This window comes from Lepidochelys kempii, chromosome 3 (assembly GCF_965140265.1).
Source record: "Lepidochelys kempii isolate rLepKem1 chromosome 3, rLepKem1.hap2, whole genome shotgun sequence".
NCBI lineage: Eukaryota > Metazoa > Chordata > Testudines > Cheloniidae > Lepidochelys > Lepidochelys kempii.
Genome location: NC_133258.1, coordinates 59,525,288 through 59,550,102, shown reverse-complemented (window position 1 = coordinate 59,550,102; position 24,815 = coordinate 59,525,288). Strand labels below are relative to the sequence as shown.

Genomic DNA, 24,815 nt, shown 5'->3' with positions numbered 1-24,815 from the left:
ATCTAAGGTAAAATACTAGTTTTGAATAACTGAAATGACAGAGCCTTACAACATATCTTTCACTTAAGTAACACAACAATCCAAAATAGCTTTGGCACAGTTAAAGGCAGAATATGGCTCAGGATAGTCTGTGAAAGAAGGAAATGGAAGATTCACTATTTAAAACTCATTGCTTAAAGTATCCAAAAAAAAAAGTACCGCAAGGACCATAAAATTGCACTCAATGTTACTGTTCTCAGAAGTTTGGATTTATTACTTAGGAGCATCAGGAAGTTTATTTTTGATAATGCACCTGAGTGACTGAATCCCTGCATGTAGTTCACATATATACCATTGGTAACTTAGATTAAAAGGCACGTATTTTATCAGAATAAGGAGAGCTAATGTACAGAGAAACAAAAATATGAAAACCGTTAGTAGAATTGATGACGTGTATTTTTTCACTTTGTTTCCTGCACAATAATTCACATAATTTAGGAAAAATCTTTGCATTGTGAAGTCTTACACAATTTTATTGATTTCCGCGAATTCGGCAGGATTATAGATTAGGCAACTAAATTATTTCTGTGAGCTAAAAGGTAAAGATGTGTTTCATTTTTTGATACTGGGAAAGCGTGTTTCTGGGTGGGCTGGGAATATGGCAGATCCAGTATCTAGAAAGCAATATCAGCATTTATGAGGTAATAACAGTACCCCAAAAATGAAAAAAGATATCCACCCTCTCAAAATACGGAATTGACAGGCAAGAGCCAAGACAACACTGATCCAAACATGACCAAAACCCAACTTCTTATAGCTTCTTATAAGCCAGGAATATAAAGAAGCCAAGAGAGAGCCAAAGGCAGTAGCAGAACCTAAAATAACAACATGCTTTTTATTCCTATGAGTCCTATTGCTCACAGTCACAAAAATTGAGGACCACAAAGTACTAGATCTCAATTTTAGTTTGACTAACTTGCAGAAGGAACAAAATGTTGCACTCCTCTCACCCTTCTGTAAATCACAGCACTAAAGTAAATGTTTACTAATACCATAGTGTCATTAATGGGATTTCCACAAGACACACAGGGAAATAAAGCTATACATATTTCTTATGCAAAAGAGCAAAATATTTAAACAGCAACAAGAAATAAAGACTACATGCTAGGAACCCTCATTGCTGCAGGAAATAAGATATGCTCAGATACCAAAGTGATCGGCAGATAAGATGATAATAAAATCCCTATTCTATATTCTGCCTTCTAAAAGAACATTACATAGATTCATAGATATTTTTAAGGCCACAAGAGACCATTTTTACTATCTAGCCTGACCTCCTGCTTAAAACAAGCCTTAGTAATTCGCCCAGTAATTTCTGCATCAAGCCCATAACTTCTGTTTGAGCTATAGCAGTGTTTTTCAGTCTTTTCAGGTTGATAACCCCTTATTTGAAATTAAAAAAAATTCATGATCCCTTTACATTTACTGTTAAAGTAAGAGTTAAACAATTTATCAATGCTAATACTGATACACAGATATAATGTGTGTGTGTGTATCAAGTGGATGACAGATAATACTTAACCATGAAGGAGCCGAGTGAGTGGGAAGTGAGGGAATGTGATTTTTTTGCTTTAATTATTATGAAATTATCAACACCTTACAGCCACCCCATTTGCCTTTCATGGGCCCCGTTAGGAGTCAAAACCCACCAATTGAGAAGCACTGAGCTGGAGCTTATGTTTCAGAAAGACATTCAATCTTGACTTAAAGACTTCAAGTGATGAGATTCCACTATGTTCCTAAGTAAGTTGTTCCAATAATTAATTACTTTCACTACTAAAAATGTGTATCTTATTTCTAGTCTGAATTTGTCTAGTTTCAGCTTCCAAATATTGCATTAATTATGGCTGTCTGCTAGATTAAAGAGCCCTATATTATCAGAAATATCTTCCCCATGTAGGTATTTGTAGACGGTGACCAACTTCTTATAAAGCTCAATCTCCGAGAAAGTTAAGGTGTTTACTATAAGGAATGTTTTCTAGAGCTCAAATAATTCTTCTAGCTCTTATTGAACGCTTTCCAATTTTGCAACATCGTTTTTGAAGCATGGATACCAGAACTGGACACATCATTTTGCCTTCAGCTTGTGCTTTTGCAACCCTATTGCCATTTCTTTATGGGTTTGACCCTTTGTGGCAAAGTATAGCATTGCATTGGTGATATGTAATAACTAGGATAGTGAAAGATAAGGTGAGGCCATTAATTCTTTTTGTCACTAACCAGTGCGGTTACCTGCAGTCATTTCAGGCTTTCATTGTTAGTGAGATTTTTAGGTTACTGAGAAGGACTACAAACCTCCGTTCCACAGATAATCATCATAGGTAATATCAAATGTCCCAAGATCTTGGCAGAAATCGCAAAAGACCGTGACATGCAAAATTTGTGCACATCATCCCTCTATATCCAGAGGTATTCCATATGCACTGTCAGTGCTAAATCCTGAGTGTTAAGTGGTTTGACTTTGTGCAAATGCACAATCTCAGAAAGATCTGGCCTTCCTACAATTGTTCATTCTATTCAAAAGCGTTGCATGCTCTTCAGCCACATCACCAGGATGGACAAAAAGATACCAACACACCATGCTCTCAAACTCTCCCTCAACACACGAAGTGGTGCATACCCTGACCCTACCTGGCACCACTTGTATGGCCACCCCAGAGATTTGTGGCGTCTCAAGATTGAGCCAGATATGGGAACTTCACTACACAAGGCCTGGTGAGAAACTATCCACCGTGGTCCCCTCTGGCTGGCACAACGGTCCTTAGTAGACTCTGCATGTTTGATGATGATCATCCCTATATGTCTGCAGCTAACATTACATTTAAAGATGGTGATTGATTATGATGATTTTCTTGATTTCTGAAGGGCCACATTTTGCCACTCTTTCTTCGCACTGAATAGTACACCACTTCACAAATAGTCCCATCGAAATCAATCAAGATACACTCAAAGCAAAGTACTACTTGACATGAGTATGAGTGGTAGAATCTGGCTCATAGTTACCTTAATGGGTGCTGCTAAGTAGTAGACAGAGAGCTAATAGTGGACTCCCAACAAATTAGATTTGAATAAAAGGCATGGTCAGTAGGTGGAGAAGATAATGGTACAGCAAGTTTTGTTGATGCAGCATGGGCCCCTGCCTCTAGTGTTGCTATTGCAATAACTGCCATGTCTTTAACTGCCATTGCAAGCTTTGTAGCAGCAGTGCTTATCCCTTTCTGATTCCTGTTTTCCTGAGAAGAAAGCTCTCGTAGAAAGTGGTGGTGCTGCTAGTTTAGGAGATATTATTACCTCCAGTTGGTGTGGGGCTAGTAGATCAGCCAGGAGGTCACTTTCACTATTACCTTTGGTAGCTTGTTTTGCTGCTGTTCTCTCTATCCATTTATAAACATTTTCCCCATAAAATAAATAATTGGAAATAAACACAAAACAGCTTCCATATGGTCAAACTTTTCATGTGGTTGTGGGTCTGATAACTCCACAAATGCAAACAAATACTTCCTTTATATCCCAGTGTACTTAGGTAGGAGGTGCTCAGCTTTTCTTTGTTTCATATTATGAACCTACACCATAATCATTCATTTGCAACCCATCTTCATGTTTGCTTCAGACTCCTTTGTTTAAATTTCCATAGTACTGCAAATGAGGCGCAAATTCCTGTAGGGCTTCATAGGAAGCCCTACAGGAATCACACACTACTTTATGGTGTATTTCTGGCTGCTGAGGTTGCAGTTGCACAAGGCTGAGTAGATTTACTTCATCAGAAGATTGTCATCACAGGTTACAAACCACTGGCCTGAGTGATTGTATTTGGTCTCCCATATTGTAGCACCTCCTAAAGTGGATGGGGTGAGTGAAAGTTGAATTTTCTTAAGAATTCAGTGTTTGAGTATTTTCTTGAACTTTATTGTAGTTAGTGCAATATTGGCAGTAGTGTATCCATTAACAGGGAAGTTAAGGCCAAAATCTTTTTAAAAGTGGCCGGTGATTTTAGGTAACTCAATTTTAACTCTGAGGCACTCAAAATTTGAGGCTTTTTAAAAAATGTTGCTGTATGGACATGTCAAAGTTCAAAGAGTGACTACATGACACTGGGCTTTGAATAGGACTCAATTTCCTGACTTCTGTGTCTTCTAATACTTAGATTAATTCCACCAACCAGTGATCTCTGTGTTTATAAAAATTCTTAGCTATATTCTAGTCTTATTATTCCTCTACCCAAGCCAAATATTTAAATATACAATGAGAAAGTATTAGCTCTTACTAGGTCACCAAAATAAAGTCTACTTAACACATTAAGCATAGAGAGTATTTATAATCCATCAACATGAGGTCTAAGCACCAAGAACACAAGCTAAGGGTAATAATCATAGCATCACAGATGCAGGAGTGGAAGGGACCTTCATAGTTCTGTTTTGGTGCAGGGGAGTGGATTAGATGACACAAGCATTATCTAGACCGCATCCCTGACAGGTATTTGTCTAACTTGTTCTTAAAAACCTCCAATGATGGACATTCCACAACCTTCCTAGGTAATTTGTTCCAGTGTTTATCCGTAGAGTTAAGTTTTTCCTAATGTTTAACCTCAATCTCCCTTGCTACAATTTAAGCCCCTTATTTTTTGACCTGTCCTCAGGGGTTAAGAAGAACAATTGATCACCCCCCTTTTTATAATAATCTTTTACATACTTGATGACTGTTATCATGTCACCCCTCAGTCTTGTCTTGGAACTATTCCTTTCTTTTGCCTCACTTGTCTGGAAAGTGATTAGCACATAGGAGGTACTACCAGAAACAAATCAATGATAAATTATCAGTATTTTTCCCAGTATGTCTTTCTCCTTTATTCTCCACTCTATTCTTTGTTCCTTCTCTCTCCCTCCTCAGACCACAAGGAAAGATGCCAGGGAAGGTTCCTGGGGAAAGGCTTTTGGGAAGAGACGAATGTGTTCTAAAAACAGGCTGGGCTCAGGCTGAACTCCTGTGGTTAAGAGTTTTACTGCCAGGGGCCATTTGCAGAGAATGTCACTCCAGCACTGGAGAACTATGCATTGCTCTGGACTCCATCAACTGCAGCTTCCCTTCCCTGAACAGTGTAGTTCTCTCAATGGGTTTGTAGATAAAGAGGCAGTCTCTAAAGTTGTCAGGCTTCAAGTTGTTAAGGGACTTTAAGAACTAGGACAATGATTTAGATCCAGAAGCACATGCGGAGACAGTGTAGTGGGCAGAGTACTAGTGTGATGTGTTCCTGATTCTTTCTTGCCTGTTGTGTGTTGCACAAATTGGAGTTTTCCTGGCTTTCACCTTCATCCCTAGCTAGTGAGAGCTGACATACTCAAATGTGGAAGTAATGAAGGGATGGATCACAACAGCAATGTCCAAGTGGAAGAAGACAGTTGATACTGTCTTATTCATAATAAAAGTTACTCTGAACACTTTCTAGCTAAGCCTTTCATTATATCTCCATGCCAGCTTGATACGTTTGAACTGTGCAAACAGAAAATGGTTTACTCATTTACTCAGAATAAACATATTTTAAAATGTTTTCCCAATGTGTGATTTATTTATTTTTTGCAAGGGCTGGGAATACCTTTCAAATTACAAACATCCTAGGTTTTATTAAACTCCTTACTGTGTACATTGATTTGATGTTAATACGAGTATCAACACAAGTATCTTTCTAACATTCTAAAATATATTCCCAAATACAGAACTTCTATGTATTGCTTAAAATAGTAATTACTCCAGTGAAGTCACTGGAAGGCCTTAAAAAGATTTGACAGTTTCTCCACAATTTTTCATTAATGTAGTTGTCAGGAGATGCAGTTCTACATCCACTGATAACTCAGCAGCTGAGGAACTCAGTAAAACATGCTTCAAACTTCTCAGCTGTTGACAGGCTTGACTTGCTGAGAACACTGGTTAAATATAGAACAAGCAAGCTGAGCTCAACAAAGTCATTGCTGTAACAGTGTGTGAAGAGAGCAGAAGAGGGGAAATACAATCTCAGAACTAAACTGCCAAAACCTAACACCACCTAGCAACAGTTGAAAAACTTTTTAAACAAAAGTCTGGGTGTGAGACAGACAGAGCATACCTCCTATTTCTCCTGACTGGGATTTCTGTGAGGAGAAACTACATTCCTCCTCTGCTCTCTACCCTATTTTCTGCATTACTTCAGCTGCTGGTAGACCTAGAAGAGTGGAAAAAGCTTATCTCTGTGGGTGCTTCTGCACTGGATACTTTTCTAGGTCTTAAATCTGCCTGGGTAGTGTGGAGCAAGTTGCTGTGATCTACCAAGAACAAACTGACATTGTAGAATACATTCCCAGGTTCCTACTGTTGTCAGGTAAGAATGAACTAACTACTCCAATACATTATCTTTGTAAGATGGGATTTATATTTTTTCCTGTGAAAGTTGCTTGTCTTTTTTCCTTCTGTGATTAGTCTTCTACTAATTTGAAAAATTCAGTAAAGAATAGCTAAAATAAGAAGTTGAGCATGTCTTTTTTTTTCTGTTTTAGCAGAGAATCAAACTGTTGTTCAGACCATTTTTTGAAACTTGGTTGAAACAAGACTAGTGACACTAGCTAGTAATCACATGAAAAAGGAATATGGATTGAGACTCTCAAAATTTGTTTTTGTAAACTCATGCTGTTAGAAGACACACCAAGATTTAATAATAAAGTGGTTATTGTCCCTTAGCAGCCAGAGATTTAACTGCTATAAAAACTAACAACAGCCTGTGTAGTAAGCCAGAGGAAATAGCCATACAGTGGCTGAATTATGTATGTTCTTGTGAGCTATTGCTTTCTACTCTTCTGTTTTTTTCCATAACTAAGCACACTAGTATCACCTGGTACATTTTGTTCTGCCCTTGTGACAACAGTTCTAAGTGCTTCTCCTTCTACTTCGATATGTATAATATCAAATTGCTGCTTGGATAGTTGCAGATCAGAGCCTTCTTAAAAAGCCCTTATGATTTTAGTACCTGAGTGTTCTTAAACTGTGTAATTTTTTGTATGCCACTAACTGATTGTTTCTTAAAAAAAAAAAAATGGAGAAGACAGTCAGTAGTTAAACCTTTTCCCCTAACAGCTCAAGAGAATCTATTCAAAACATGTATCCTTCAGCTTCCTGAACTGCGAAGTAATTTAAGCAGGAATTGTTTGTAGTGATTAGTCTATGTCAAAACTGACAAAAGCAGCTAGGTCAAATGAAGGAATAATAAAAACTAACCCATATCCTTCTAAAGCAGCTTTCTTTATACAATTTTATCATTTATGGATAAGGAATATGTGCTCATTACAAAAGCTATTCCACGTACCATACCAATTAAGATCTGAATGCAAAGATTACTAGGGGAGTAATAAAAATCCCGTTAGCACTGACAAGAGATTGTAGTCTGGGATTCTCTCAATAGATATGAGCTGACTGGGTCCTCTACCTTGTTTGACACTCAGGGTATAGACTCTTGCAGGAAGTGTAGAGTGTTTTACTTTGTCAAAATGGATTTTAGATGCATCCCGGCATACTAGATACATTACATCAGTACCATAGTTCAGCTGTGAAATGTTTACAAATTGGATAAAACAAACAATACACGAAACCAGTTCTGACTTGGCAGTGCCAAGGGATATAACTGCCAGTGAAACAGTGGAAAAGATGAAGTGCTGGGGCCAGGAAAGAATTCTGAAAAGACACCATGTTTTACATTTTTATCAGATTGTTTCCTAAAAAGGGGCACATTGCTTGCTTAGAAATAAACTCTTTTGCATGTAGTGGTAATTAGTGACCCCATAAGTTAATAATGACAATTATTTCAGCTCTACTGTGACCTCTTTCAAGCTCACAGTGGAAACTCTGAGATTTTGTGAGAGCATAGATATTTCTTGAGCAAGTTTTTTTTTTCTAGAGAAAACTGTAGGGTGGAAAATATTAATTGTTTAAAGTTTGTTTTCTAATATTCATTGATATTAGAGTAGAATAAATCTTGTCATTTTGTTCCTGAATACAGTGGTAGATAATTCACTAAAAGTGCTGAGAAGAAATAGCAGATTCACCTCTCATTTTATGGAGAACTATGGTCTCGGGGCAAAAATACCGCTAATGTAATGTCATTTTATATTGTAATGTTAATTTTCCTCCATAAACCTTTTTTGGGCACATATCTTATTAGCCCAAAAACTTAATCAAATGAAGTGACTTTCAAATAGTTTGCTGACAACCTCCATCCAGAGAAAAATCACAATTATACATTCTTCTGCCTTCTCTTTCCATTTTAAAATGGGCCCGCAGGCTAAAATTACTCTTCTCAACAGGTGTCCAGAAAGAGGCTCTGAGATTTTCCAATCAACTCTGTGAAATATGCAATGTAGCCATTCAACAGCTGGTTTCATTGTGATTGTTTATAGCTTTGACTATTCTTCAGAATGGAAACCAACTTAAATTTTATATTAAACAGAAAAAGTTCTTCAGGTGTTGCCTGTATTTTTCTCCATATAGATTATCTAGGAAGATAAGCTGGCATAAGCACAGACCGTCATTTTCTCAGTCATATCTTTTTGTCCTTCATATTACAGCATCCTTATTTGAGCCTCTGGAACCTGTGGCCACTGGGAAACTAATCGTGTCATAATGATGCTAAAGACTGTCAAGCCCTTTCCTTCAATATCTACTGCTACCACTCTGGTTCATGGCTCAATTCTCTCATCTTGACTATAGCAACTTCCTCCTTTATGGCCTCCCTTTTTCAGTCTACCCAAAGCTAAAATCATCATCTTATCCTGCTATTCCAGCCATGTCACTTTACACATCAGGCTCAAAGACCGTGCATTCATCTTCAAAGCTCAATGTAGTTCTGCCCCTGCCTCCATCAGTTATCATTTCCTCTACCTTCCCCATCTTACATTCTGTGGATTGTTAATCTCAGCTCTGGTGTTATCTGGTTCCTCTCTTATGTCAGTGGCTATATTAAAACACTAATCTAATCTAGCAAGCTATGGTTTATCTATAGTGCTCATCACTGCAAAAGCGAGGGCCCTCATCCGGCAGAGACTTACCCACATGCTTAACTTTACACTTGTGGATAGTGCCACTGAACTCAATGGAAATACTCTCATACTTAAATTAAGCATATGTCTAAGTGCTTTGCTGAATCAGAGGCCAAATCCATATGACTAATGCCCAGGGGAATGTTGCCGTTAACTTCAATGAGAGTAGAATCAGGCCTCTAGGGTCTAAGTGCTTAGTTATTAACAAACAAGTATCCACTCCCCCACAGGAACATCAAACAAAAATAGAGCAGCTGAATTCTTTGTAAATAATCTTTTCCCAAGAGCTATTTTACTTTTTCCCTAGTTTCCTGTTTCTCCCCTTCCTTTCTCATAGTCTATTGTTGTTTCTCATCATATTAGTTTACAACAGGGGTGGGCAAACTTTTTGGCCTGAGGGCCACATCAGGGAATAGAAATTGTATGGCAGGCCATGAATGCTCACAAAATGGAGTTGGGGTACGGGACGGGGTGTGGGCTCTGGGGTGGGGCTGGGGATGGGAGGTCTGGGGTGCAGTAGGGTGCTCCGGGCTGGGATCAAGTGGTCTGGAGAGCGGGAGGGGGATCAGGGCTGAGGCAGGGGGTTGGGGCATGGGGAAAGGCTCAGGGGTGCAGGCTCTGACAGCGCTTACCTCAAGCGGCTCCCGGGAGCAGTAGCCTGTCCCTTCTCTGGCTCCTACACGGAGGTGCAGTCAGGCGGCTCTGCACGCTGACCCATCCACAGGCACCACCCCTGCAGCTGCCGTTGGAGTGCTAGAGGGGGCCATTGGAGCACGAAGGAGCAGGAGTGGGGCCATGCCACCAGAGCAGGGCCCAGCTGTGTGGTGCAGTTTGCAGGCCGGCTTAAAATGGCTCACAGGCCAGATCCGGCCTGTGGGCTGTAGTTTACCCACCCCTGGTTTAGAATGTCAACTCTATTTCGGGAAGGACTGTGTCCTCTTATATGTCTGTAAAATACCATGCACTGCAAGGTAGCTGTATAAAATCCAATATGAAATGACACGGAGGAAATATAGTATCTGAAAACCCTGAACAAGAATTAAGAATTATAATTAAACAGAAAATGGCTTGTGACAATGATTTTATAAGGTTCCCATTAAAGTAAAAAAGCCCATTTAGCACTTCTTTATATGAATCACAAACTCAGTTTTCAGTTCTATAGTTCTATCCTAATGTGTTAACAAACATCTGACATGGGGATATTTCCATTCATCTATTTCCCATTGACCATTAAAAATATTTGTTCACGTGTATATTTGACAAACTTCAGAATCCGCTCATCACATAAAACTGGCAGAAGAATTGTATACACTGATATTCAGAATCCTGTTTGGAATGTGCAGTGCTGTTGAGTTCTAGGGATACACAGCTGGAGTGGAAGCCAGCTTTCTCGAAAAGAATTAGTGATACTCAAGCTCTCTCTTGTCACTCAGCAACGACTGTTCTTATAGAATTAGTGATACTAATATATAAATTATTTATAATCCAGACTATGGCCTATTGTTTGTGGCTGTTGTGGGGGAAGGGTGGCAGGGTACTTATATTTTCTTGTATAAGGGCTTGATGCTGCTCCCAAGAGAGACAATGGGAGTTTTGCTATTAATCTCAAAAATGGGAGCAGGATTGAGTCTAATAACTGTAACTGAAGACTTCAGTGTGCATAATGTATTTGGGAATAGTGTTCCTCTGGGGAAGCATAAATTATTAGATCTATCATTTTCATTTCCCCACAAATATTGTTGTACTTTTGTCTGGCTTTTATTCATTACCAGGTCAGGGAAAAAAAGTCAGTGCATACATAAAACCGTACTAAATGGGAATGAAGGGATTTTTTCCATTTAAGATATTTTATCTGTCATTTGCCTTGATGCTTTTGTTGGCGTACCTCTTCAAATCTTATCCAGAAGAAGTAAAAGCCATAAGTACTAGATTCAAAGATGACTTTGTAAGATCATATAGATTGTAATAGCCACCATAATAGGCTAGGCACTTTTCAGAGGTCATGCCATGAAGAACACACAGCTTAAAAGCATAATTATACAATATTTCTGCAATTTATGAATTTTCTTCATTCCAAGAGACATTTTAACTGACCCCATGGTTATTAAAACAATCAGAGAATGGTTTAAAAATATGTGTGGAGATCAGTGTTGTGTAGCAATAAAACACTATTGCTTATTTATTTTCCCAGTGAACAGGAAATTGCTAATTGCAATACTACCGAATTGAGAGGAAAAGGGAGAAAATAGAATGTTTTAACCTCGTTGATTCTGCAGATGTGCCATTAGCAGTAAAAGTTAATCAGAAGTGTTTGTCTTTTTCCCTTTAAAAAATGCTATCTGGCATCACAGAATGCTGAGGGAGTGGGAGAAAAATATACAAACTACAGGGAAATAAGCTGGAGCTTGTATTTTTTCCCTTAAATGGCCACCTCTTGTAGTTTAGCTGACATGAGCAAGCCAGAATTAAGGGGAGGGGGGTGAATTGAAGAGATTTCCGTATAGTAACTGAAGAGTTTCATTTTGTTTCATAAAACTTTAAAAATAATATATGAAGTGACCTATCCCATCTGGATATTAACCAATGGGATTTGAGGAGAGAAAACCCCACGGTGAAGTTGCAATAAGCTCTAGTTTGATTTAAACCCCAGCAGCACTTTAGTTCAGTAAGAGCTGCTTTTGTTGCACTTCCTTTTTGGGGAAATGATGTCAATCTGTGTAATGTTGTGTGATTTATGCTGTTCTAAGGTTTGTTCTATTGAAAAGAATAAAAGTAATATTTTAGAACCTAAAGTCTCTTATCTAAAGGGCATCTTTCTTCCCTAAAGTCTGTAAGATTTAGGGATGAGGTGGGTGGTTTTGTTTTGTTTGTGGATTATTATTATTTTTTGCTCCAACCTCTCAACTATTTAACTGAGAGATACATGAGAATATAAATATATGTACACAAGCGCATATCATTGCTTTATAAAACTAACAGATTAAACAACTGAAAAATTAGATTCTACTGGTGTAACAATTACAACAGTTGTAAGTAGAGAATTTTATTAACTTGTTTTAAGAGTGTCATTGAAAGTAAAAAGGTACTGCAGCATTACTTCAAGATTTTCCATTACTTTATCATATGGATTAATTTTTTTTTTTGAAAATGTAAACTAAATTAATGGTGGTTGAAAGCAGCAGATTCCTGAAATCAGCACAACTGAATTACTGCTAACTTGCCTTGTTTATCCAAGAGGTCTTTGAAAAGAAGGTCTTCCACCAGACCCTTACATGTGAGTCATAGTTCTAATGCGCTCATGTCTAAAGTAAGTTATTTTAGTACCCGTTCTTGTAGCTAAATGACAAACAGCTTGAAAACAACAGGAAAGAGAATGGGTGGTGAGTTCATGATGCCATTTCAGTGAAGCAACCTGAATGTTTAATGAAATGATGCCATTTCCATTAGTTTTGTAGTTACTGTACTGACAAACAAACACTAAAAGAAAATAAAACCATGTGATTTGCTCTCCTGTTCAGAGTTTGTGAACATTCCAGAGAGGACTCTTAAGCTCCCTGAATACCTAGCTATGTGACTCAAGTGCTATTATTATCTTTCTACTATATAATGTAGATTGTTCACAAGACTAACTGTGCCATTAAAAGATGTAGCCCTGGGCACAAATGAAAAAGTGGCAAAGCATTTGTGGTTAGCCTTGAATGGTTCAGTGCTATGCTGCCCAGAGCACAATAGCTTCTAGGCAGAGATCTGTCATTTAAAGTTAATTTAAACTCTGTTTGTCTAAGCCTCAGTTATCCAAAAATCTCATTTATCTAAACAATCAACACATCAAATGCTGAAGAAACCCCTACTTGTCAAAAGACAGTAACTATGATCATACCACCTCTGAGATCACAACTCAGTTCAAAGATAACAATGCTTATTCCCATAGCACTTCTCTTCTCCTCTAATTTCTCCGCCACAGGAGCAAGCTCCCCCATACCTAAAGCAGGGTAGAGCAGTGTTTAGTTTAAATGGGTGAGGAGTTCAATTGCCATCTCTAGAAAAACCCTTTGAAACAAAAGAAAATACCCTTTATTTTAATTGTTAGTCCCCAGAGCGACAAATGCCAGGCAGAGAGTTCCCTGAGCAGTGTTGATTGTAGGGAGGCAGAATATGGAGAGATCCGCAGTATGCAAAGCCACACAGCAACAAGGTCTGGAGATGGTAGGGGTTTTTCAAGTTCCCCGTCCAGAGCCACAAGACTGAGGCATTGGGATCCAGTGCCAGATTCAGCAGCAGCTACCACAAGTTAGGACAAGTCCAGCTAGTATCACTGTCAGGTGATAGACACAAGAGACACAATCTTACCCCAAATCCCATTTCTCTAAACTCCTCTTGTGTTTCCCATCATCTCTGGATCAAGAAAGCTTGAACATAAGTAGTACTACTCCTTAGTAGTAGTAAGTAGATTGGAATCAATCCTCTTCACCATGCCATCGAGACAAAGTAAACCAGAGAGAAGGTCCAGGGTTTCTTTCTGGCAACAGTTTCAGGATTTCAGTAGTAACAGTGAAACAATTTGGTTCCTTTTAGTTAAGTGTTAACAGAAACAACATCAGGGCAAAAAAGCAACAGCAGTTGAAAGCTGTGTTTTTTCCTTTTCACTTAAAAAGTGTTCTTAGGGGAAGATTGCTCATGGTAAAGGAGTTTGTCCGTCCATCCCTCCTCCTTTCCCTCTGGCAGTGCAGCACAGTTAGAATTAGGGTGCTATCTATCAGAAAGCAAGGAGGTAAAGAAAATCAAAAGCCTGAAAATATATGGAAGCAGAGTTCACCTTTCATCCTTCCAGGTAGTCCAAACACCAGAACTATCGGAGAAAGAGAGAGAGTAAAATGAACATTTAAATAGGGAAGTGGAGCAGGGACGCTGGATAGAAGAAAGGGAATGCTGAAAAACTCTGTCACAGCTGAGTCAACTTCCCATGTTGAACATCTCCTTCTACTCCTGTCCTGCTGAGGACCCGAATAGCAAGCAGATGTGGCAAACAGTGTCCCCAGAGGCGACACTGATTAACCTGAGTAGTAGTTTTGGCTATTTTATGCTCATAGTCTCTGCAGATGTGTCTAGGGTCACTTGGTAGTGGTTGGTGAAGGGGCGAAGCAAAGACCAAGAAGCAGCCTGCTGTTTCAAAGGGATGAGGCTTGCACTCTCTCCACCCAAGAAATGGAAAGACTTCTACTGTAATGAGCCTGCAAAGGTGGTTTACCCATCTGCTGACAAGTCATGTTAATACAAGATTTCTATCAGCTACTAACTGCAGTCTTAGAAACCAGGAGTCCCTTTTCTTCTCTGTTTGGACCATGAAAAACAACAAAAAACATAGCCTTAGTTTTCCTAAAAGTCTCAGTCCTGTGAAAACACAAAAAATGGGGAGTCAATTATGAGGGATCAATAATTATCTAATAAGATAAGTCAGGGCTATAACTACTAAAGGACTTGCTTTCACCATCAACAGCTGCATGGGAACTTTTCACACAAGTTCCTCGCACAGATGACAGGTTCAAGTGAGGGAGTCTCTGTATAAGAGGGCACTGAAAACTTGGAGGTATGAAGATGGTAAAAAAAGCCCATTAGATCTTGGAAGGCTGAGCTAGCTGAAACAACTCTGACAAGAGTGTTGCAAGCCCTTGCTGTACCTGGCAAAACTCAGAACTGTTGAAGGGAAGAACCTGAGGCTGTAATATGTCTGCCCAAACAATTATAGAAAGGTCATCCCAACCACAGTAGAGCTTCTTTGTTGAGGGGTGCAGCTATTTAGCAGGTATATTTGCTACTGTGAGGGATAAGAGGTTCAAAGAAGGTGACGCTGAGTAGAGGTGGTGGCCTCTGAAAGAGAAGATCAGATTGAAAGAGCTCATATGTACTTCATACAAGGTCCAGTAAGCCTGAGGGACAGGGCCCCTAAAGTATGTGGGCAACTAGGATAATGACTGCTCTGTCCACTCTGCTCTTGCAAAGGGTCCAGGCCATGAGAAGTAAAAAGAGTGTATACGGGGGAACAGATAACCAAACTCCCTTTTCTCAGTCCCAGGAACAGGCATCGCAGCCTTGGGTTGAAGGCCCCAAAACAAAAACTGGTGTGCCTGGGATTTGACAAATCAGCACAGAGGGAATTCCTTACCAATGTCGGTGTGAGAAGACACTTTCTAGCACAATCCCCTTTATCTGGGGTCAAAGGAATGGAAGCCTACATCTGGGAATCTACTCACGTGTGCTGGAAAAATGAGAGAACTAATAGATAAGAGCAGACCAGAGGACTGAGGCATGGAGCTGCCCTCAGTATTGCTGATACTTAGACTTACAGCACTTTAATGATAGTAATACAATCAACTGATTTTTCCACAGAAACAGGTTACCTTGAGTGATCCTGTACTCTATTTCTGTCTCTACTGCATACCTCCTAAGTCACCCTGGGCAACTCACACAGTCTCTCACTTCTTCAGCCTCTATCTCCAAAACAAAGTCAAGAATACTTCTCTACCTAACAGTATTGTGAGGCATATATCAGTCATGTCTGCAAAGTTCTCTGAGAACCTACAAGGTGCTGCAAAAGCAAAAAATGTGAATTACTATGAATTTCTCCTTATCTCAAGCATCACAAAGGAGCACAGGAAAGATGCATAACAAATAAAACCCACTAGCTGTCCAGTGCTCAATACCTGTCCTGGTTATGCCTGAGTTTTACAGATACAGAATCCAAGATATTGGCAAGGCCTAACTGCTGGCTATGAAATGAATATACCAGGAACAACAATTCCACAGGATACAACTGTGATCTCAAAAAATCCCTCAGAGGAAGCAAGCAATACCTAAAGATAGCTCCAGTGACAGGCATAAATGCAGAGAGGAGCAGTGTTTAGATATTGCTCAACAATGAGTTTAGTATACTAAAGTGGAGATACTTGAGGCATGACAAAGCATCTGACAAGTGACTCCCATTAATGAGACAATATCCTGGTAGGTGAAGGCCACATTGCTAAATTCAGATGATCTTTCATAATCGATTCACCCTAGGTTCTGAATGCACAGTCCATCCCTCTAATACAGTTTTCATGCGGTGTTATCAGATCTTCAAGATAATAATGGATGAGAAGGATGGTCCTGGGGTTAGGATGCTTTCCTGGGAATTGAAGGACGTAGGTTCAGTCCCAGCTCCACTGCAGATTTCCTGTAAGACTTGGACAAGTCACATAGTCTGTCTGTGCCTCATTTCTTCCCTACCTTGCAGGGTAGAGGATAAATACATTAAAGAGTGTGAGCGGTTCAGATACTGTACCTAAAATAGAGTTGAAACCTCTTCCCTCTTGGAAAGCAGATTCTACAGCATAAAGAGGGAAGAGAAGCTGGGGTAAGAACATGCAGCCTCAGAGGAGGGGGACAGTATGAAGTGTGGCTGGACAGCCTATGTTCTGAGGCAGGGAAAACAGCTAGTTAGCCAGCACTGAAAGGGCATCAGAGGGGAAGTGAAGACGTGAGATGTCTCCATGATGTTGCAATAAGGGAAACCCACGCAAATAAAAACTAAGTAATGTCAACATTAAGAAGCTTTAGAAAAATATATCAGCTGGCTCAGCTGTAGCAGAGGGGGTGCATAGAAAAGCCTTGGGCAGCTACTGGTGGGTTTACTGCTGTGTCAACAAATGGTACAGTAGTAAAAATACCTCCTCTACACTCTGACTCCCATTACTGCATATGCACCAGTGGACGTTTTTTCTAAAACTTCCTACTATAGACAAGGGAACATTATGGTAGGCACACCACTGACAGCACTCCAGAGAGCCTTCTGGTGCAAGATGGAGAGTGCCGAAGGAAAAGAAAATTGGGGGCAAAATCTGTCAACGGGAGAAGACAGAGTAACCCAGTAGCTGAGAGGAACACAGAAGTTCCTAATTAACCAGAGGGCCCTGGGTTCCACTAGCTAAGTTGGAAAGCCAGAGGGAAAACTGCCATGGAGGATCAGGGAAGGGGACCAATGAACCTGTGAGGAAAAAAAGTTGCTGTAAAACAATCTTGTCATCCTGAGTTGTGCACTCAGTTTGGTGAGACAAGAGAGAGGCTTAAATGTCACAGCCCGTCACCTACAGTTTGCTCACACAGTATTGCCATCTCTCACAATTTCATCACAAGTACAATGATATTTGGCATTTTTGTTAGAGTCTGGAATCCGATAAAAAACTTGTTTCAGAGTAACAGCCGTGTGAGTCTGTATTCGCAAAAAGAAAAGGAGTACTTATGGCACCTTAGAGACTAACCAATTTATTTGAGCATAAGCTTTCATGAGCTACAGCTTGCTTCATCGGATAGTATGCATCCGATGAAGTGAGCTGTAGCTCACGAAAGTTTATGCTCAAATAAATTGGTTAGTCTCTAAGGTGCCACAAGTACTCCTTTTCTTTTTGATAAAAAACATGAATCCTAAACATTCCAGTACCAGAAGGGACAAAACCCCTCAAATTATTGCTTTGAATGTCATGATTTTCCAGCCAACCTCAACTTTTGGGTCTTGACTTGAAGTTTGAATGCTTGTGGTTGGCAATGCTACTAGAGAGAAGGGAGAGTGAGTCTGAGCTTAGTGGAAGGTCCAACGTTCACATGTTAATCACAGTCCAAAGAGTGAACAGATTGGGGGTCACACTCAAAGTTGCTGAGACACAGGAGAAGGCAGATATCAGTGTGAAGGCTCTGCTGCAAATTAGCAGTTTTGCTGCTACCAAGGACAGCCACTTCCAATAAAGATATGCTAGCTGGTTAAGACCAAGGGGCTTGGGAACAAGAAATCTGGGAGATCCTTCTTAGTGGGTTACAGGTCACATTGGATTTCGGGGCTGGGGGGGCGGAGGGCTTTCCTTGTCCTGAGGCTCCCTCCAGAGAAAGCAAAAGATGGAGGTCCAGGACCAGTGGAAACCCCCAATAGCAGTCAAGCTAGCACTGTTCAGAGGGTGAACCACTGAGAGCTCCCAATTTTCTTTAGAGCAGCAGTGAAAGCTCCTGTAGCTTTGAGAAACCATTGGGATGGGTGAGAGAAGGCACACCTAAGGAAGGGTAGTGGGAGAGGGTCTCCGGCAGATATTACATTTAGTTGTAAGAAGGAGGAGAGAGGGAATTGGCCCTGCTGGAAACAGAACTGCTAACATTATGGCACAGGATACAATTCACCTTAAAGTGATGAGTGCTCCAGACTGCTCAAAATGGAGTCCATCATGACTAGTTTTCTGAAGGATCAAAAATGCTGTGCATCTGTACGCATCCCACAGGGTACCACTGAAATGTAGCAAGGTCTAAGTGAGTGTGGCTGCCAGTCAACCAGCGTGTCCTTCTCATGGACACAGTGGCAGCACCACAATTCTTATGAAGAGAGCCATGTATTTTTTTTATGTACACAGAGAACATTGTCCTCAAAAGGTCATCAGATGTTCCCCAGACAATAGCTTGTATGGTACATCTATCTACTGGGAAAGGACCTTGAGATTTGAACCTATTGGTCCAGTGAGTCTAATTTAAATGCTGAAGCATAGACCACTAAGCCATTCTGGCTTGATCGTCTTTGTTCTGCTTTCTTGGCAACGACCCTTGGGAAACTGATCAGTGCACAACTGCCCCCTTCTTCCTACCTAGGCCACTCTTTGAATCAGGATTGCTCCTTGAATCTGGCAGCTATGTGGTGCTGAAAATCAACTGAGAATGCTCTTCCACAAAGGTTATGTATGCATCACCTCTGTGATGTGTCTGGGCTCCCTTGGCCTCAGTTCAGAAATGTCCAGGTCTCCTGACCCATTGTAGTATCACAAGTCTGGCTGTACTTCATTAGCTTGATAATCAGAACTGCATCAGGCTGTTGCATAGGTTTTTCTAAACAGTAAAACAACAAAAAGCCCACAGGCTTTATTACATTTATCTTGGCATTCATGATCAAAAGAAAATGGCAGTTTCTTTTATTCTATAAGACCAGCCAAAAAAGATGAAAAGATATACTTTTGTAAATATTTTCCCAAAAAGGACAAGTAAATGTTACAATAGCTGAAAATAAACCAATTCTTTTTGCTTTAACTGAGCAATGTAATTTGTATTTTTATTAGCAATTAATTATCCTTTCTGTTAATTAAAATGAAGCTGGGATACAGTAGCTGAGAATCATTAGCAAGGCAAGTTGCACAACTGATATGTAGTAATATACCCACATAACCTCTACTTGAAATAGTTCTGCCTTTTGTATTTGTATTTCAAATATTTTATGGGTCACGCATTTTAATAGCAGCAGCGTTATCATCCAGGTCAAACTAGCCTTTAAAATAAACAGCTCATGACTCTTAATGGGGTTCATTAGAAGAAAACACTGACTCGGAAGTCTATTTTGGATCTAGGATTGCTCCACTCCTCTGCTAGCGGTATGATGCAGCTGCTGTTTCTTTAGTATTTTTGCTGACAGCTACAGCTAACAGATAACATTTCAGTTAATCCCAACACCAACACTACCTCTTAGCTCTTTTACTTTGACTATAACAACTAGCTTTCTCATGGGTTTACCTGCATACCACTTATCTCCTTCTGCTCCTAGCAGTGCAATTATTCTTGCTGCCTTTACAGAACACATTCTTAATGGAGCACATTTCTGGTGATGCATTGAAATGGAATCTCATCAAAATAATCTCATAGACCAGAGATCTTGAGCAGAAAGAAGGAGAAGGGGACACCAGACTAAAATAACAGGGGACTGCAGATATTCCATAACTGTGAAAGAAAACAGTAAAGAGGTGCTTTCATGTGCAGTATTAAAGAAGATAGAAACTTATTATTTATCAGAGTTAGGGCTCGTCTTCACTGCTGGGGAGATTGACGCTGCTGCAATCGATGCAGCGGGTATCGATTTAGCAGGTCTAGTGAAGACCTGCTAAATCGACAGCAGAATGCTCTCCAGTCAACTCTGATTCAGTACTCCAGCTCCCGAGAAGAGTAAGGTAAGTTGACGGGAGAGCATCTTCCATCGACGCAGTGCAGTGAAGACATCGCGGTAAATTGACCTAAGCTACGTTGACTCCAGCTACATTATTCAGCGTAATTTAGGTCGATTTACCCTGGAAGTGAAGAGAAGCCCTTAATTTGTGCAGAAAGAAACAAAATACCAATTTATGTAATTTGACAATGGCAGTAGCCATGTACAGGTAGATATGTAATAGAATAGTGTCTGTGTTTACTATGCATAATCAAAATAATAGTGGAAAGATGTGCTACTCAAGTTAATAAAATAAAAATCCCCCAGTAAGTACAGTCAAGTTTCTCAATTCATAACTCCCCCCTTCATTTAATAACTAATCATGCCCTAGTGATTTATGCAGAGTGGGCTCTCCACACATAGATCAGGGGAAGGGGTGGGGAATTAGGTACCTCAGAACCCAGTCTTGTCCTACATCCTGCAAAGGCTGCACCATAGGTCCAAGGATCTGTGAGCTGAGAAGAGGAAGAGAGAGGTTGGGACTGGAGAGCAGCACACACTTCAGGGTAAGGCTGAGCGGAAATGCCTCATCCTTTGGATGATCCCATGGAGATTCCATAGGGCAGTTATTACAGCCCCAGGCTATAATTAATAATAATAACCCCCCCACATTTTCCATTGCTGGACCCCTGGTGATGGGCATCATCCTTTAAGGCTAGTCCCTAGGGTTGCTGCTGGCTGACAAAGTGGTGGCAGTGTGACTCCAGTGGGGCTTGTGTTGCCAGGAAGCAATTGGAAGGAGTGGGTCCTGAGGCACAGAGCTGGTATGAAGCTGCAGGAGGCCCTGTGCAGATGGTCCCAGAATCCATTCAGATGCAAGGAATATGGGACACTTAGTGGCTAGCCCTATGTTTCTTTCCCCAAACCTCCTCAGAACAAGGTAAGAAACAAGAAAAATACCCATGTTTAAAACAAGTTGCTGCCTTCCTTTTATGCCACAGTAGTACTAAAAATGACCCAATCCAGGATTCCTCCCCCTTTTGCAAATCACTTTTAGGGGCCAGATTCTGTAGCCTTTGACATTCTAAGAAAGTTTTAGAAGCTACAGTATTATATTTTAGGTTAGATTTATTTTCTTGCAAAACGTCTTCTCCTGTGACTTTCTTCTTCCACAAGTCTATCGCGCAGGGCAGAAATGGATGTTATCTACATACCTGCTGCCACAGCAGAATTTAGTAGCATTGTCTAGTTCTAGTTTAAGGGCAGGCTTCTGTGGCATTTCATCCATGTTGTTCTTGAAGTTCAAAACAGCTTCTTAGAGAAAATATCCCCTGCCTTGAATAGCTTATATTAAAAATTCAACTGTGGTTTAAAGGGCCAGAATTCCTAAGGACAATGTAGATTACACTGGCTGAGTGTCAAATAAGCACATCTTTTTAAAAAGCTGTCATAAAACATTAGAGGCAGGAAAACATAAATCACAGATGTTAAATTGTTCCCATATATTTCCAGAGCACTGCCAAAATGAATCTTTTTCAGATAAGGAGAAAAATTAATAAATTTGGCTGCCATTGTTATACAGAATATTTAGACAGTTTCTCAGAGCGTCTTTGAAAATGTGCCACCTCTGTCCTCCAGAGATCTCACATACATTCTAAAACATAATAGCCAATAAAAGGGAGGAGAAGACAATGAGAAAGGACACTTTCAGTTGGTTGATTTTCAATGAAAGCATGAGAAAAGAGGAAAATGAATTTAATAAATCAAATGAAGAAAACTTCAGTCTTTACTTGGAACTATTTTTTTTAAAGTAAGATACCACATGTTCTCTGAGAATCTAGTGTACTGATTTAATAGTACCCTAAAAGTGACATGTGGAGTCTGGGTAAAATGGATTTGATCAGGCATCAACATTCATTCCCATTGTCTGACAATTTAAGTTTAGATCAAGAAAGAGAATTATTCAATCTTAGCCATCTACTTCAATTTTTCTTACTAAGACTTGGCTTGGGGTGGAGACCTCTCTTACTGCTTTTGGAGAAGCAGGAATTTATCCAGGAATCACTCCCATGCCATTACTAGTACAAACACTCAGTTTGTACAAACAGTCACCTTGATTAGAAACAGACAGATTCCGAACCCAAAATGCCCCATTGTGTCTCTCTAGTGTGTGAGCTTTGAGTGCGAATTCCAGGTCTATGTTGCGTTTGGTGTCTGTTGCTATAGTCCCCGGTGCTGGCCCAGATTTCTCTGATGAGTCTCAACTGGCCCCTGGGTCTGGTCCCCTGATTGACCCCTCAGCTGCAGATTCTGGTTGAACTGCTTCCTGTTCTCCCTCTAGCGGTCAAAGTAACATACAGTCCCAGGCTGCCCAGATATGCAGGACATAAAGGGCACCACACATCTGTCCACTCACTCCCTCAGTCACCGATGGGGGCATCTCCTTCCTTTTGAGGTTCTGGTTTAGTCTCATGTACAGTGCGGAGCAGGCTCCCCAGGGCAACATGCTGTCCCTGCACCACTGTTGCCCCAGCCATTCCTGCTTTTCACCAGCCCTAGTCCCAGGAAGTTGTGCAGAACTTCCTGCCATCTCTCTGCCCAACTCCCCATCATCAGTCAGGGCTTCAGGAGCAAGGCTAGCTTTCACAGCAGTGCTGCCGCTGTTTTGTGGAATGAGAATTCACATCTCCACAATGGGGCTTCACACCTCCAATTCTTACTCCCACTGAAAAGTTACATGGCAGCTTATTTTATGGAAACAGTTGTGGACTTGTAGGAAACAACTTTTCATGTATTCAGTGCACATTCATCGTGGGGGCATCTGAGCACCCGCATAAAATCTGCTGTACAATATAGACATATATATTATTATATAATCAGACTTGACATAAGACAGAGGGGGAGTAACTAATTTTCTCCAAGAACATCTCAGACTATCTAAAATGTGTTTAACTTTAATGCCAAATATTTGTAGCAACAAAATTTTGAATATATGGAACTCATATCAAAGTCATAGCATTGCAAAGTATTTCGCAGCACATCAGATATCAAAATATATTTGAAAAGAATTTTTCATTTACATCAGTAGGCTGAAATTAAGTACGTTCCTTTAGATGTTATTTTAACATCTTCCCCGAACTGCAATGCTGACTGCTTGCCATTGTTGTTACCTTAAAAGGGAAGATTGGCTTTTTGTTCTGCTGCCATTTGATGGATGCGAAAAGCTAACAGAATTGTAATCATTCTTGGATACGACGGACCTGAAATGCTAGTATTACCGAACACACCCAATAATATTATGATCAAAAAATTCAGCTGTGATAATGTTATCCTTGTTAGATCCTTTTAGTTCCTTAAAGGTAAATGGTATATGACAGCAAAGAACCCAGATCTACATAGTAATTCACAGGACCGGTCCCTAGGAAAAGGAAATATATAAATGTAAAGAAAAAATGTCCACAAAAATGTATTTTAAGTTTATAATTCTTTGGGGGAAGGGACTGTCTTGGGGCATGTGGGTACAGTGTCTAGCACAATGGAGCCCAGATTGGCATCTCTAGCTACCACAATACAAATAATTCTAATTCCTTAGTGCAATTAAGGGTGAGCTGGAAAAAAATAAAGCGCAGAAGGCTAAGATTTTTAAATCATTAGTGAGCAAATCATGCCCTCAGCTTCACGAGCATGGAGACAGCGGGAGCTCACTTTTTGTGTTTGAGAGCACTCAGGTCCACAGGCGCTATTTTATATTGCCACATGCAAATGGAGAGCCAGTTGGGTTTGGAGCAAGGCAGGAGGATCGGATGGTGACTGAATCTTTTGGCCCTTTGCATCTGTGGAAGGGTGGTGCTAGCAGTTTCTCAATCCATTAGTGGACTAGCATCTGGGAAATGACTCCTCACTGAGTCCATAGAGGGGAATGTAAGGTACCTCCCCCACTTCTGTCTCTGCAGAGATCCCAGTACCCAGCCATGTTATTCAGGCTGGATTCAGGCTGGGGAAAGCATTTGCATCTAATACAACAAATGTGTCCTTACATTTAAAGACAAATACATTTTACAAGTGAACTGAGCAGTTTTTATCTGCCAAGAACCAAATTCAAGGTTCTGTGTTCTTTCTCTAAGAGCTGATGATATCACCAACACAAAGTAGAACAGGGGCTGCATTCTTCATAATGCTTTACGTGATGGAATTTTACCAGCTCTTCCATGAGGGAGAGAATCTTGAACACAGCTTGTCATATGAGGAAATTATTTTCGAAACAGTAATTTTAATTAATACCTATAGTCTGAATCCTGCTAATGGTTTCAGATATTAAACTATTTCTGCAGTTAAAGCACTTCAGTGGTCCTTCAAATAGCTCTGTCAAAGGGAATCACATTTCCAATACTTTGCACTAAGGCTGGTCTCTTTATCTTAACTGAGAAGTGAATGACGGACAACATGGAAATAAGCAACCATTTCAGCACTGATGTTGGTGCTAGAAGTATGTCACTAAAGAGTTTCTATGAGGCACAATAGTTAGTATATTAGTAAATATAAGTCTCTGGATGGTGTAACATTAAAAGTCTTGGTGTTTTAAAACTGTGCAAGCGACATAGTCACTTTTTCTTTTCTGAGCACAGAGATTGTGGGCATTAATGAAAAGCATGCTCTTTCACTTCAGCCGTGGCATGAAACTGATTTGACTTCCCAGAGACAAATGGCATTCTCAACACTTAGCACTTGTTCCATGGGAAATAAGTAGACTT

The 24,815-nt window shown here is 40.1% G+C and overlaps 1 protein-coding gene across 4 annotated transcripts in view; it reads left to right on the top strand.

Annotated features, from left to right (window-relative positions):
- The first annotated feature begins 5,991 nt into the window (after nt 1-5,991).
- Nucleotides 5,992-24,815, top strand: part of FILIP1 (filamin A interacting protein 1) — a 168,651-nt gene continuing 149,827 nt past the window's right edge. For 2 of the 4 annotated variants that reach the window (XM_073336471.1, XM_073336467.1), the window contains exon 1: nt 5,992-6,388. The gene's annotated coding sequence lies outside the window, so the exon portion shown is untranslated. The remainder of the gene's footprint in view (nt 6,389-24,815) is intronic. The other 2 variants (XM_073336472.1, XM_073336473.1) reach the window with 1 other exon arrangement.